Here is a 15,510-nt window from a genome sequence, read left to right on the forward strand (position 1 = left end):
AGGGCCATGATCCTTGGTATGGGAAGCTCATCATTTTTTAATTGATGGAATAATAAAATAAGAAAACTTTGGGCTCAAATATTTGTGTAATTAATTGATTCCACCATTGAACATGTTCGATGTGAAAAGAACTTGAGGTTGTGTGTATTCTAGTGTGTTTCTGATTGTGTTTAGACATAAACCTTATCGAAGTACTAAGAAAGAAATCAACACATGGGATATTTCGATGGAAAAATCTCCGCTAGAATCCACCACCCAAGCATTTAGAACACATTGGCATCCATATTGATGGTCAAAAAATCAAAACTTCAAAAGTTTTTATTTTTCTCCCTTGAATTTTGGCCCTAAAATTTTGACCCTTCAAGGCAAGCCACCAAGGCTAAGGTTTGAGGTCGAAATCAACTATGGCATGAGTATCGAGCTAGTTGGAAGTCATTCTACCTTGTTGAGCCTCAAACATCAAATTCTAGTAATTTCTATTGTTGGAAGTCCCTACATGGGGTTGACGACATCAACCCTAGGTCATTCTAGGGCTAGAAAAGTGCTAATTTAACACTAAAAATATAGCATAGGCCCAATTGAAGGTTTGCCAATCATGTTGTTGATTATATCCTTATAACACATCAATACGACATTCCTTGTGTAACAGAACTAACTTTTGTCACCAGTCTGAATATCTTGGAAAAGGATATTCAACTGTTTACCTAAATTAATATATTTGCTTATGAGTCTATGATGTACTCTCAATTTCTTTGCAGGCTTTCATAGGGGCATTATTTGAAAAAATGAAGCATGCATTGGTATCATCCTGGTGCCTTTCCACTATTGTCACAATAACCTATACTAAGGTCTCATTATGCTTTACATCTCTATAAATACGTTCTATGCTGCCAAGATGTTTCATTGTTGTAATTCACCGTTAACAATGTTTATGACATTTTGGCATTTTGGTTCTTGCAAAAAATGCACATGTGGCTGGGTTTTTTCCTTCGTCGTTTTATCGAAAATGGCTTATATTATTTCATTGCTAAACAATAAATGATAGGTCAATAATAAAAAATCAGTGATCCTCAATGTGATTATATTATAATATAGACCAGCCCTCCCTGCTAGGAAACGAGGGCCAACATTGGCTACCTTGGCTTAAAAATAAAGAGAGCCAACATATTTCCTGAACATGCCAATTTTAGCCGAAAAATGGGCCTTTAAGTTTGATCTAAAAGGTGTAACCTTACCCAAATGAAAAGAAGTGGCATCCCCATTAAGTGTCGCAGAATATTGTCATTTCCATGATAGATGCTTGTAAATATTATGGCACACTAGGCGCTTCTACCAGATTGCTTGGCCATTACTGTGTCCCCAAGAATGAGACCTTTGTAATAAAGCGGGGTGACAGGGAATGAAAAACTTAGCAGCAACCTAGTATTAAAGATCCTGGCAACCTTACAATTCCAAAACTCATGTTTTGATTTTTCTATTTGGTGAAGAATTTCATATCAGCCATTTGTTGGACTTAAGTCATGGAGCTTATCTTAAACTGATGATAAGCACCGGCCAACCAAATACTCTAGTATTAAAGGAGGATCAAGGTTTTCAGTTAATATGACATGTCTTAGACCTGGTTTTAGTAGCATGGTCTTATTTTTTGTTAAGTTGCACTACAAGTGGGTGGTTTGGCTAGATCTTAGAATTTAGCTCTTTAGTATTTTAAATCCATAATTCTCTATTTACTTGGAAGTTGTTTCTATTCTTACACAACTAGTTTTATTACAGAGGAGAAAAAACATAGACAAATTGATAGGGAAATATGTTCTCTTTCTTAGGCAGGTTGCTTAACATTAATTCTCAATCCATAAATTCTCCTACAATGTCATATAAAATTCCTTTTTTTGACCACCTGACCCTCGCCTTTTTTTGGGTTAATTGTTTGGATAATTGAATAACTGTTTATGTATGTTAAGGCACCAGTATATGAAATAAGGTTTTTTGGGTTATTTGTTTGGATAATTGAATAACTGTTTATCTCTGTCAAGGCACCAGTATATGAAATAGTGGGCAGGCAGTATACTTCATTTCCTTGACATATCTTTTTGGATCCACTCAAAAATCTGTACATTTATTTTTGGCTCCATATGCTCAATTTCTCTTGCCTCCTATTTGGCTTTGAAGCATTTGGTAATATATAATTTTATGAATTCCACCACCTAAACACATGCTATCCAAGTTTTGTTATGTTTGATATGAGTTTACAATTAGTTTATTTAATGAAAAAAATGGATCTGTTGGTCTCTACAATCTTCACTTATGTCAATAGAGAACTACTGATATTTAAGGAAGATGCAAGAAGTGTTCCATCTTTATGTTGATATAATTGACACTTTTTTGGGTCTTAAAGAAAATTTTGAGTCAACAATCATGCATAGTTACATTCATGGCATTGATTACATAGTCACATGATACATCACATTCAATTCAAAGGACAATTTGAGAGATTCACAATCATTAAAGAATTATTGCCATTCAGAGGAATATCCTGTCTTAATTTTTGAGAATTTTCTCTCCTAAGTCTAAACTATTTTTCCAGTTGTGCTAATACTAGAAAGTTGGATAATTCTAAATGCATGAATGATATTTCCACAACTTTCAAGAATAATGGAGCATGGAATGCATACTTTGGAATCAACTCAACACTGAATTCAAGTCCATATACACATATTACATGGTTGGGTTATGTCAAGGTAAGTTTTACTGACTTCATTTTATGGTTCTAATTTATTGCATCCTATGTCTCCTAGCTTTTAGACTCTTCGTAAAAATAAACAATGAAATGTTTTGAACACTATGTAAATTGAAATTGAGAATTTATCACTTGTGTTATGGAAATTTATGTATCCTATTATAGCATCTCTATGAAGAATGGTTAAAAATCTGATTTTTTTTAGTGGGCCTTCTAAATTGGCAAGCAATGCTTTTGCCCAAATTTGAAAATTGATGCAAAGAGGCACTTTCATAATCTTCTAGCATGACCTACCCAATGCATTAGTTTTGACTTATGAGAGGAAGGACATATAGCTCAACATTGGCTAAAACTTACAGCTTGAAGCTTCTAGAGTCTAAGCTTCAGGATGCTAATACCCATTGGAAAAACTCCGAAAACAGAGAAAGTACTAGTTCTAACTATTAACTCCTAACACTTCAGAAACTATTGTTGAACAAATAAAAACAGTCTCTCTTTCTAAATCATAACATTTGTTTATCCTAATGTAAAGCTTGATAATGCACCCAAGCCATTTTTTGCTTTAATTTCTACTTATCTAGATTATTACAAAGACACTATGGAAGGGAAGAGAAATGTGATTAGAGAGTACATGCACAAACACACACTGTGTTGTTCCTTTTTCTAGTGTTCCTTATGGCATGGTTAGGATGGACTTTCAGAGTTGGGGGTAGATAGGTCACAGGTGCAGGTTGGTGTCATCGATGGGCCGCGGGGCTTTTCGAGGGGTTTTGAGGAGCTTTTATGAGGTTCAATGGCATTCGCTTGGTATATTCCATCATCCGCATAGTATGCTTTTTGTTCCATTGCATTCCAAAAACTTTCAAAAAACAGAGTTATTAATGGGTCTAACTCAATTAATTATGCTTAAGGTGGCATTTTGGGAGGAATACTTGGAAAAACACCTACGTGTAATAACTCGTTGGACCCAGAACAATAAAATCTACATGATGGGATGGTTAGAAGTGATTTTCAGTGTCATGAAGAGGCATGGTGGCCAATTTACCATTTTCCCAAATTAAAAGGAATATTTTAATTAAGGGGAATGTGCTCAATGATTAAAATACTAATAAAATAGGAGCTTCTAGAGGTGTCCATCAGATCTATAAAAAGAGGAGGAGGGGGCCATTCATTAGAGGAATTTTGACATCTAAAATGGGCCTCCTAAGAAATATGCAACCAAAATAAATTTTATAAAAAACAATAAGATTCAAGATGATGATGTCAACCATGGGGGTTGATTCACCATTTTTGGGTTAAAAAGGTAGAAAGATTAAAAAATAATAAAATAAGAAAACTACTTTTTCAACTTATTTTCCTAAGGTTTTACTCAAATTTCGAGTGGGAGTACTTGTTAATTGCAAAATTTAATTCCTCATACAAGGAGTACCCATGTTACATACTTTCGATGGACATTGCTACACGAAAAATGAGAAATACATGAAAAAATGTGATTGCATTCACGTTTTTCATGTATTTCTCATTTTTTGTGTCACAGGGTCCATCGAAAGTATGCAACATGGGTCCTCCTTGTATGAGGAATTAAATTTTGCATCCAACGAGTGTTCCAACTCAAAATTGGAATAAACTCATAAGGAGATAAGTTGAAAATACGAGTTGAAAAAGTAACTTTTTCTTTTTTCCTGCTAAAATTTGATGATGTAATGTAATCTTATTTTATTATTTCACTATTATTTTATTATTTCCTTAGGAGGCCCATTTTAAACCTCAAAATTCCCCTAATGAGAGGACATCTTGGATTTGATATTTTTTCTTGTATGAGAGGTTGGGAACCCAATTTACTTCTTTGGTAGCCCCAGGATGGAAACCCTTGAGTGATTTAGTGAGATTGGGCGAGTATCTATCTCCCCTTGGTGAATTCATCCATAATTAACAGAAGAGCTTTAGTCTAAACTCTTTTTCCAGTCGTGCTAATACTAGAGAGTTGGACAATTCTAAATGCATGAATGACATTTCCACAACTTTCAAGTATAATAGAGCATGGAATGCAAACTTTGGAATCAACTCAACACTGAATTCAAGTCCATATACACATATTGCATGGTTGGGTTATGTCAAGGTAAGTTTTACTAACTTCATTTTATGGTTCTAATTTATTGCATCTTATGTCTCCTAGCTTTTATGCTCTTGTTAAAAATAAACAATGAAATGTTTTGAACACTATGTAAATTGAAATTGAGGATTTATCATTGGTGTTATGGAAATTTATGTATCCTATTATAGCATCTCCATGAAGAATGGTTAAAACTTTGATTTTTTTAGTGGGCCTTCTAAATTGGCGAGCGCTGATTTTGCCCAAATTTGAAAATTGATGCAAAGAGGCACTTTCATTATCTTCTAGCATGACCTACCCAATCCATCAGTTTTGACTTCTGAGAGGAAGAACTTATAGCTCAACATTGACTAAAACTTACAGCTTGAAGCTTCTAGATTCTAAGCTTCAGAATGCTAATACCCATTGGAAAAACTCCGAAAACAGAGAAAATACTAGTTCTAACTATTAACTCCCAACACTTCAAAAACTATTATTGAACAAATAAAAAATGTCTCTCTTTCTAAATCATAACATTTGTTTATCCTAATGTAAAGCTTGATATCGCACTCATGCCATTTTCTACTTTAGTTTCTACTTATCTAGATTATTACAAAGACACTATGGAAGGGAAGAGAAATGTGATTAGAGCGTACATGCACAAACACACATTGTGTTGTTCATTTTTCTGGTGTTCCTTATGGCATGGTTAGGATGGACTTTCAAAGTTGGGGGCAAATAGGTCACAGGTGTAGGTTGGTGTCATTGACGGGTCCGGGGGCTTTTGGAGGGGTTTTGAGAAGCTTTTATGAGGTCCGATGACATTCGCTTGGTATATTCCATCATCCGCACAATATGCTTTTTGTTCCGTTTCATTCCGACAACTTTCAAAATGCAAAGTTATTAATGGGTTTGACTCAATTAATTATGCTTAAGGTGGCATTTTGAGAGGAATACTTGACAGAACATCTAAGTGTAATAGCTTGTTGGAACCGGAACGATAAAATATACATGATGGGATGGTTAGAGTGATTTTCAGTGGCACGAGGAGGCATGGTGGCCAATTTACCATTTTCCCACATTAAAAAGAATATTTTAATTAAGGAGAATGTTCTCAATGATTAAAATACTAATAAAATAGGAGCTTCTAGAGGGGTCCATCAGATCTATAAAAAGAGGAGGAGGGGGCCATTAGAAGACATCTTGGATTTGATATTTCTTCTTGTATGAGAGGTTGGGAACCCGGTTCTCTACTTCCTTGGTAGCCCCAGGATGGAAACCCTTGGGTGATTTAGTGAGATTGGGCGAGTACCCATCTCCCCTTGGTGAATTCATCCAAAATTCACAGAGGAGCTTAAGTCTAAACTATTTTTCCAGTCATGCTAATACTAGAAAGTTGGATAATTCTAAATGCATGAACGATATTTCCACAACTTGCAAGTATAACGAAGCATGGAATGCAAACTTTGGAATCAACTCAACACTAAATTCACGTCCATATACACATATTGCATGGTTGGGTTGTGTCAAGATAAGTTTTACTAACTTCATTTTATGGTTCTAATTTATTGCATCCTATGTCTCCTAGCTTTTAGACTCTTGATAAAAATAAACAATGAAATCTTTTGAGCACTATGCAAACTGAAATTGAGAATTTATCACTGGTTTTATGGAAATTTATGTATCCCATTATAGCATCTCTACGAAGAATGGTTAAAACTCTGATTTTTTTAGTAGGCCCTCTAAATTAGCAAGCGTTGATTTTGCCCAAATTTGAAAATTGATGCAAAGAGGCACTTTCATAATCTTTTAGCATGACCCACCCAATGCATTAGTTTTGACTTCTGAGAGGAAGGACATATAGCTCAACATTAACTAAAAATTACAGCTTGAAGCTTCTAGAGTCTAAGCTTCAGGATGCTAATACCCATTGAAAAAACTCCAAAAACAAAGAAAGTACTAGTTCTAACTATTAACTCCCAACACTTCAGAAGCTATTGTTGAACAAATAAAAAATGTCTCTCTTTCTAAATCATAACATTTGTTTATCCTAATGTAAAGCTTGATAATGCACCCATGCCATTTTATGCTTTAATCGCTACTTATCTAGATTATTACAAAGACACTATGGAAGGGAAGAGAAATGTGATTAGAGCGTACATGCACAAACACACACTGTGTTGTTCCTTTTTCTGGTGTTTCTTATGGCATGGTTGGGATGGACTTTCAGAGTTGGGGGCAGATAGGTCACAGGTGCATGTTGGTGTCATCGACGGGCCCAGGGACTTTTGGAAGGGTTTTGAGGAGTCTTCATGAGGTCCAATGACATTCGCTTGGTATATTCCATCATCCGCACAATATGCTTTTTGTTCCGTTGCATTCCGACAACTTTCAAAAATCAGAGTTATTAATGGGTCTGACTCAATTAATTATGCTTAAGGTGGCATTTTGGGAAGAATACTTGGCAAAACACCTAAGTGTAATAGCTCGTCGGAACCCAAACGATAAAATCTACATGATGGGATTGTTAGAAGTGGCCAATTTACCATTCTCCCACATTAAAAAAAATATTTTAATTAAGGGAAATGTGCTCAATGATTAAAATACTAATAAAATAGGAGCTTCTAGAGGGGTCTATCAAATCTATAAAAAGAGAAGGAGGGGGCCATTAGAGGACATCTTAGATTTGATATTTCTTCTTGTATGAGAGGTTGGGAACCCAATTCTCTACTTCCTTGATAGCCCTAGAATGGAAACCCTGGGGTGATTTAGTGAGATTCGGCGAGTACCCATATCCCCTTGGTGAATTCATCCAGAATTCACAAAAGAGCTTAGCAATGGTAGTTCAACTTAGTTTTGGTGGAGGACCCATGCAACATTGGAGCAAATCCTTGAGACTAGTTCTATCTCAGTTATATCAGCGATTATGTTATTTCAAGATGTAAAACCTTAATTTATATATTATAATAAAAGTTGAGATTATTTCTGCTCAATGTATGATTGAATTGTATGCATTCTATTGTTCTATTTTACATATCAATCTTCTGTAAATTCAATGGTAATTTTATTGAGAAATTATGGTTGAATTAGTTTTTTGCAAAATCTGCAAAATATCCCGTTTGGGATATTACAGTGGTATCAGAGATGTGCAACCTGCCAGCCTGAGGGTTTATTGCAGAACAATATCAGAGGAAATCAAGGGTTTGAGGAGAACTAGTTTTCAAAAAAATTCCAGTGCTAAAGATAAATAAATAAATTGCTGAAGATTTCCTCTTGCAAGTTGTATGAAATCGTCTCTCATTAAGTATTCAACAATTTTGTTCACATTGTTGAATCAATATGTTACCGTGAAATTGTCTACAAATTTTTGAATTAATATTGGGCGAAATATTCTTTTATGAGACCGTGTTAGTTTTGTGAGAGCCGCCATAAAAAATGGGAGCCACATTACCAGTCAGAATCGCAAATCGAAGAGATGAAGAATTTTTAAAAGCCAACATATATTCGGCTTGGTCGAAACATTTTTGAAAGCTTGAGCGCCGTGTCAAATTTCAACAAAGATGAGCGTGTAATTTTGTTTATGAAGTGGGGACGTGAAATTTTATTAAGGAACCAAGTTAATTATGCCATGGTCTTTGGCGGGCCAAATTATTTGGCCAAAATTAAATGATTGTAAAGGGCCCAACATATTAAAAACCTTGGCTAGATTAATTCAATTGTTTGGCATAATTATTGATTTGGGCAAATAATTCATTTAGGGAAAATCATTTCCATTGCTAAGGTTGAACTATTTGGGCCTATTATTCTTTCAATGGAGATATAATCGCAAGGGTGAGAAGAATTGTTTAGAAGATGCACGAGCTGCAGCGTTTCCTTTCTAAGTTTGGTTGCTAAAGGAGTCGAACAACTATGGTTAATAGGATAGGACAAGACAATTTCCATTTGCATTTCTGGGCGAATTTTTCTTATAACTGACGAAGTTTGAGCTGAAAAGATTTCAAGTCCGATACCTATATTCCTTGTTGGCCGAATTTCCTGAGTTTGTGGGGGACGTAATGGTCATTTGAAGCTTCAGTGGATTAATTCCAAATATATACAGTCATTCTGGGCCGAGTTTGTATCTGTTGTTGGTCATTTCTTGAAGGTCGAGCTCCATCATTCTTTCTGGGCGTATAGACAACAATGCAAGAACCTCTACTGGGATGTATTGTTGGCGATTTCATGACTGAGCATTGAAGGCAAGGCATGATTGATAAAATGAGCTTAAATCCCTGGTTTCATGTTCTATTCTGTAAACCCAGCCACTAATTAATTTTAGAGATGATATACTTCCCAAAATTTGTTTCTTTGTGTTTTTGTGTCAACAATATTATTGTTCATACTTATTATCTTCACTACTCACACTAGTATTAGCTTGAATAAATTTTCTATGTTTAATACAAATCATATTAGGATGTTAAGAAGCATTTATTTACCCTGCAGTCACTGTGTGTGTGTGTTCTACTAACGGAAATTGGGAAGGCACAACTACAGTAGCGTATAATTAAATTGTTCAACATAGGTTACCACTAAAAACTCTAGTACAAACTCATAAATTTATTGAATCTTTTGAAGATTCTCTGAGCGGGCTGAGTATATTCATAAGGGGACTTGATTTTAGAAGTCTTTGTTGGCTGAGTGGGTCATCTTAGAAGCATAGACCATTATTCTTGGAGAATTGGAAATATTTAGAACACACCAACAATAATGTGCCTATGTTATGTTTGTCAAAGTGTCTAACGGAACAAGTCATTGAAAGAACTCATAAAATTGTGGTTGTGGGGAAGTAGGAGTTTAATATCCATTGAACTGCAATTTCGTCATTGGACAAGACTGATCAATTCAGGAGGAGGATCACTGGGATATCTGCTTCAAGAATTTGACTATCCAGGAGACTCTGTTATATTGGCTAAATTGTTTTCTTAATCAGAAAATGACGAGGTTGAGTGGGTGTTCACCTGTAGCAGCTTGTTAAAAGAAGACCTTCATATAAAATCTGTTAGTTGAGGAAAAATTCTCAAAATTTCCAGGCTTAATCTCCCAGTATCGGAGTAGTAATTGCTTGCATTATGTGAACAATCTTCAAATAAGAAGTCTATTTAGCACTTGAGTCTTGTACCCCAAGTTCCTCTACTTTCTCACTATTGTTCACTAATTTGTAGCAACTCTAATTATGTTTCTAGGTACAATGATATGATAATTGTATGTTGTTCTTAGATATGGATGCGAGCTTGTTGAGTTTCCCATGTATGCTTATTACCATTGTGAGTCTTGTTGTTAGACCCTGCCATGAGTCTTGTAGCATTTTGAGGTATAATGGTTGTTTTTTACTAAATGTTATTAGAGGGTTGCAAATTTGTGAGAGTTTATATGTTTTGAGATGGTTTGCATTTAGTGTTGTGTCTTGAGAGAATTATTATTTATAGGTGTCTTGTATGCTGATGTCTCGTTGTTGCTAAATAATGTTGTATTGAAAGCACCTATTAAGTCAACAGAATAGTACATCAGTGGACTGCAATCTGGATTAAATACCAAAACAAAACAACCAACATTTCTCAAGAAAGGTCTATGCTATTCTTCAGAAAGAAAAACCAAGAGATTTGCAAAAGGAGCTGAGAATTGGACACAAAATATTTTCACTTGGGACAAATTTGAAGCACATGAGGGTCACATGGAAAGTCCTTTTAAAACTAGATGAACTAGATGCACTCCTTTCCTAAGTGAACTAGTTAGAAGGGAATAAACTAATTTGGGCTCTGAAACCAGCTATGCTTGCCCTCATACAACACAAGTTCTTGGGGCAACTTTGTGAAGGGATCAGACTTCCAGTTGAATCCTGTCTCAGTAACATTATGAAGTTAACAGCAACCTATACCTCCTTACAACAATGATGTTATGAGGATAGTTTTCAGATTGATAGTAGAGACCTTTCAGGACTTGGATAACGTTGTGGGTTTTACCTGTGGGAAAAAGCTCCAGATTTTGGAAGATATGACCAAACTTCGAACCTATGACATCATGTTTGATCTAAATTGTGATGACCCGATTCTTCAAATGTTCCAATTCTTTTTCAACATTAAGAAACATCATCCAGACACAGTCAAAGCACACATGCAGTCCATCTTGTCTTCAATTATGGGAGATCATGATGCTATCTACAAGAAGTTACAAGCTAAGTTGTTGGCCATTTGGAGAGAGGAACAAATGGTCTCGCCTGCTGCTTATGATATAGCCGGAAGGTTGGTTGAGAGGAATGTTAGATTCTTCTAGAGACAGTTGACCAGGGAGGAGCTTCTCAGGATTGGTGGACCATGTAGCAAGAACGAGCTAAGGAGGAAGGGACTTTTCTTCATCTGCAAGGGAGCTTGGGGACCTGAACACTCATGCTTGATTGACACTAAGGAGATGACAAAGGTAGATCAAGAGGAGATTCCTTTTGACTTTCAAGGTGAAGATTCTTCTTTGGACGAATCCATGGGTTCATTCGAAGATGCCTTTGAGGAGCGTGAGTCATGTGGAGTTGTTGACAACAAAACATTTATATTCGGGTGTGTATGGTGAGCAGTCAGTGGACCCTATGGGAGACATTCAAAATGATGAGTCACCAATGATGATTTAGCATGAGCAACATAAGGTGGAGCATGAGTCCGCTGAGGAGGAGGATATGGATAGTATGCCTGATGAGCCTCTTGGGGAGAGCCAGTTGGAGGATTATATTGACCCCGTGATGGAGGATGAGCAACCACCCTTGGGGTTAGCCATTGATGAGGAGCAGTTAGTCGTACAAACAACTAGCAGGGTGGCAATGTTTATAGACACTTGTCCTGAGGAGGTGTTGGAGTCTGACATGACAATTTTGCTGGAGATTGGTGGACTGGAGGATCACAGAGTTTCCTATCAGATGAGGGAGATGACAACTCATCCATCTTTGGGTCTACCCATTGATGAGGTGCAAACAAATACAGTGGAACCCAACAAAGATGCAACATTTTTAGGCAGCAACCCTCACCAGGAGTACATAGATAGATTCCTTGGAAAAAAATTGTTGGTTGACTAGGTAGAGCATGAGGAGTTGAGCATGGACCAATATCATCCTAGTAGACATATTCCTTGCACATGTGTCCATACATTAGATTGGCGGGAGATCATGAGTTGTTATCCTATTGATGGTACGATATCCTTAGTCAGGGGCATAGTGGAGCAGGGACCCGAGCAGGGACCCTTGGACATGATGGATACTACATGATCCAATTGGAAGTGGGATATAGGTCGAAAACTCTTTAGCGTTCCACCCCATCATCAGGAGAATGGGATTGACGTTGGATTCAGTCAAAGGTTAGACTAGAGAGAGGTGATGAGTTGGTATTTAGTTGAGGGAGAAATAACCATAGTTGGAGACCAAGCAAACCTAGAACTATGGGATACGGGTGCTAATGAGTGGCCATGGTAGCATTAGGATCCAGGAGGATCTGTTGATGACAGGTCGAGTCAATTTAGTCTGGGATCCGGGCATTGAGGGATCCATTCTTGGTTGGGTGGCACAAAGGTATGGTATCGCCCATTGGTTTGTATGGGATCTAGGAATTGATTCTCAGTTGCACGGGACTTCCAGATTGGTCGACAAATATGGATTTCTTGAGGGCAAGCAATCTTGAGGCGGGAGGATTTGTGATGTTCATTTTTCTAGTGTTTCTTATGGCATGCTTAGGATGGACTTCTAGAGTTCGGGGCAGACAGGTTAGAGGTGCAAGTTGGCATCATCGGTAGGCCCGCAGGCTTTTGGAGGGGTTTTGAGGAGTTTTTATGAGGTCCGATGGCATTCACATGGTATATTCCATCATCCGCACAGTACGCTTTTCGTTCTGTCGCATTCTGACAACTTTAAAAAAACTGAGTTATTAATGGGCATGACTCAATTAATTACGCTTAAGGTGGAATTTCGGGAGGAATACTTGGAAGAACACATTAGTGTAATAGCTCATTGGAAAAAGAACGTGAATATCTATAGGATGAGATTGTTAGAAGTGATTTTCAGTGGTCTAAGGAGGCATGGTGGCAAATTTACTATTTTCCCACATTAAAAAAATATTTTAATTAAGGGGAATGTGCTTAATGATTAAAATAATAATAAAATAAGAGCTTCTAGAGAGGTCCATCAGATCTATAAAAAGAGGAGGAGGAGGCCATTAGAGAACATATTGGATTTGATATTTCTTCTTGTATGAGAGGTTGGGAACTTGGTTCTCTCCTTCCTTGGTAACCCCAGGATGAAAACTCTCAGGTGATTTAGTGAGATTGGGCAAGTACCCATCTCCACTTGGTGAATTCATCTAGAATTCATAAAAGAGCTTAGCAGTGGCAGTTCAGCTCAGTTTTGGTTGAGGGCCCGTGAATTTTCAGTTTTGGTTGAGGGCCCGTGCAACATTAGAGCAGATCCTTGAGGCCAGTTCTATCTCAGCGATATGAGCTATTATGTTATTTCAGCATGTAAAACCTCGATTTATATATTATAATAAAAGTTGGGATTATTTCTGCTCATTGTATGATTGAATTGTATGCATTCTATTGTCCTATTTTACATGACAATCTTCTGTAAATTGAATGGTATGTTTATGGAGAAATTTTGGTTGAATTAGTTTTCTGCAAAATTTGCAAAATATCCCGTTTGGGAGATTACAGTGGTATCATAACTATGCATCCTTCCATCCCGAGGGTTTATTGCAGAATGATATAAGAGGAAATCAAGGGTTTCAGGAGAACTAGTTTTCAGAAAATTTCCAGTAACAAAGATAAATAAATAAATTGCTGAAGATTTCCTCCAGGAAACCGTATGAAATCATTTCTCATTAAGTATTCAACAATTTTGTTCACATTGTTGAATCAATAACTGATCGTGAGATTGTCTACAAATTTTTGAATTAATATTGGGAAAATATTCTTTTATGGGACCATGTTAGTTTTGTGAGAACTTCCATAAAAATGGGAGCCTCATTCCCAGTTAGAACTGCAAATCAAAGAGACGAAGAATTTTTAAAAGTCAACATATATTCAGCTTGGTCGAAACATTTTGTGAAATCTCGAGTGTCGTGTCAAATTTCAACAAACAGGAGCATGTGATTTTGTTTATGAAGTGAGGCTGTGAAATTTTATTAAGGAACCAAGTTAATTATGCCATTGTCTTTGGTGGGCCAAATTATTTGGCCAAAATTAAATGATTGTAAAGGGGCCCAACATATTAAATACCTTGGCTAAATTAATTCAATTGTTTGGCATAATTATTGATTCTGGCCAATAATTCATTTAGAGGAAAATCATTTCCATTGCCAAGGCCGAACTATTTGGGCCCATTATCCTTTCAACAGAGATATAATTGCAATGGCGAGAAGCATTGTTTCAAAGGAGGCACAAGTTGCAACGTTTTGGTTTTGAGTTTGATCGCTAAAGGAGTTGAACAACTATGGTTAAGAGGCCAAGATAATTTCCATTTTCATTTCTGGGCGAAATTTTCTTATAACCGACGAAGTCTGAGCTGAAAAGATTTAAAGTCTAATACCTATACTCCTTGCTGGCTGAATTTTCTTGAGTTTGTGGGGAACGTAATGGTGATTTGAAGCTTCAGTGGGTTAAGTCCAAATATATACAGTCATTCTGGGCTGAGTTTGTATTTGTTGTTGGTCATTTCTTGAAGGTCGAACTCCATCATTATTTCTGGGCATATAGACAACAATGCAAGCACCTCTAATGGGATGTATTGCTGCTGATTTAATCACTAAGCATTGAAGACAAGGCATGCATGATAACTGAGCTTAAAGCCCAAGTTCCACGTTCTATTCTGTAAACCCATTCGCTAATTAATTTCAGAGATGATATCCTTCCCAGAAATTGTTTTCTGTGATTTTGTGTCAACGATATTGTTGTTCGTACTTATTATCCTCACTGCTCGCACTGGTATCAACTTGAATAAATTTTATGAATTTAATACGAATCATATTGGGATGTTAAGAAGCATTTATTTTCCCTGGAGTCATTGTGTGTGTGCTTTGCGAACGGAAATTGGGAAGGCACAACTACAATAACGTATAATTAAACTGTTCAACATAGTTTACCACTGAAAACTCTAGGACAAACTTATAAATTTATTGAATCTTTTGAAGATTCTCGAAGCGGGATGAGTATATTCATAAGGGGACTTGATTTTAGAAGTCTTTGTTGGCTGGGTGGGTCATCTCAGAAGCATAGACCATTATTATTGGAGAACTGGAAATAGTTAGAACACACCAACAACGATGTGCCCATGATATGTTTGTCAAAGTGTCTAACCGAACAAGTCATTGAAAGAACTCCTAAAATTGTGGTTGTGGGGAAAGTAGGATTTTAATATCCATTGGACTGCAATTTATTCATTTGAGCATACCGATAAATTCAAGAGGACGATCAATGGGATATCTGCTTGAACACTTTGATTCTCCAGGAGACTCTGTTATATTGGCTAAATTGTTTGCTTCATCAGAAAATGAAGAGGTCGAGTGGGTGTTCACTTGTAGCAGCTTGACAAAAGAAGACCTTCATATCAAATCTGTCAGTTGAGGAAAACTTCTCAAAATTTCCAGGATTGATCTCCAAGGGGCCGAATAGTAATTGC

Source organism: Pinus tabuliformis, chromosome 4_1, assembly GCF_031772625.1.
Source record: "Pinus tabuliformis cultivar Carrire ecotype Pingquan chromosome 4_1, CPIR1, whole genome shotgun sequence".
In the NCBI taxonomy this organism is placed as follows: domain Eukaryota; kingdom Viridiplantae; phylum Streptophyta; class Pinopsida; order Pinales; family Pinaceae; genus Pinus; species Pinus tabuliformis.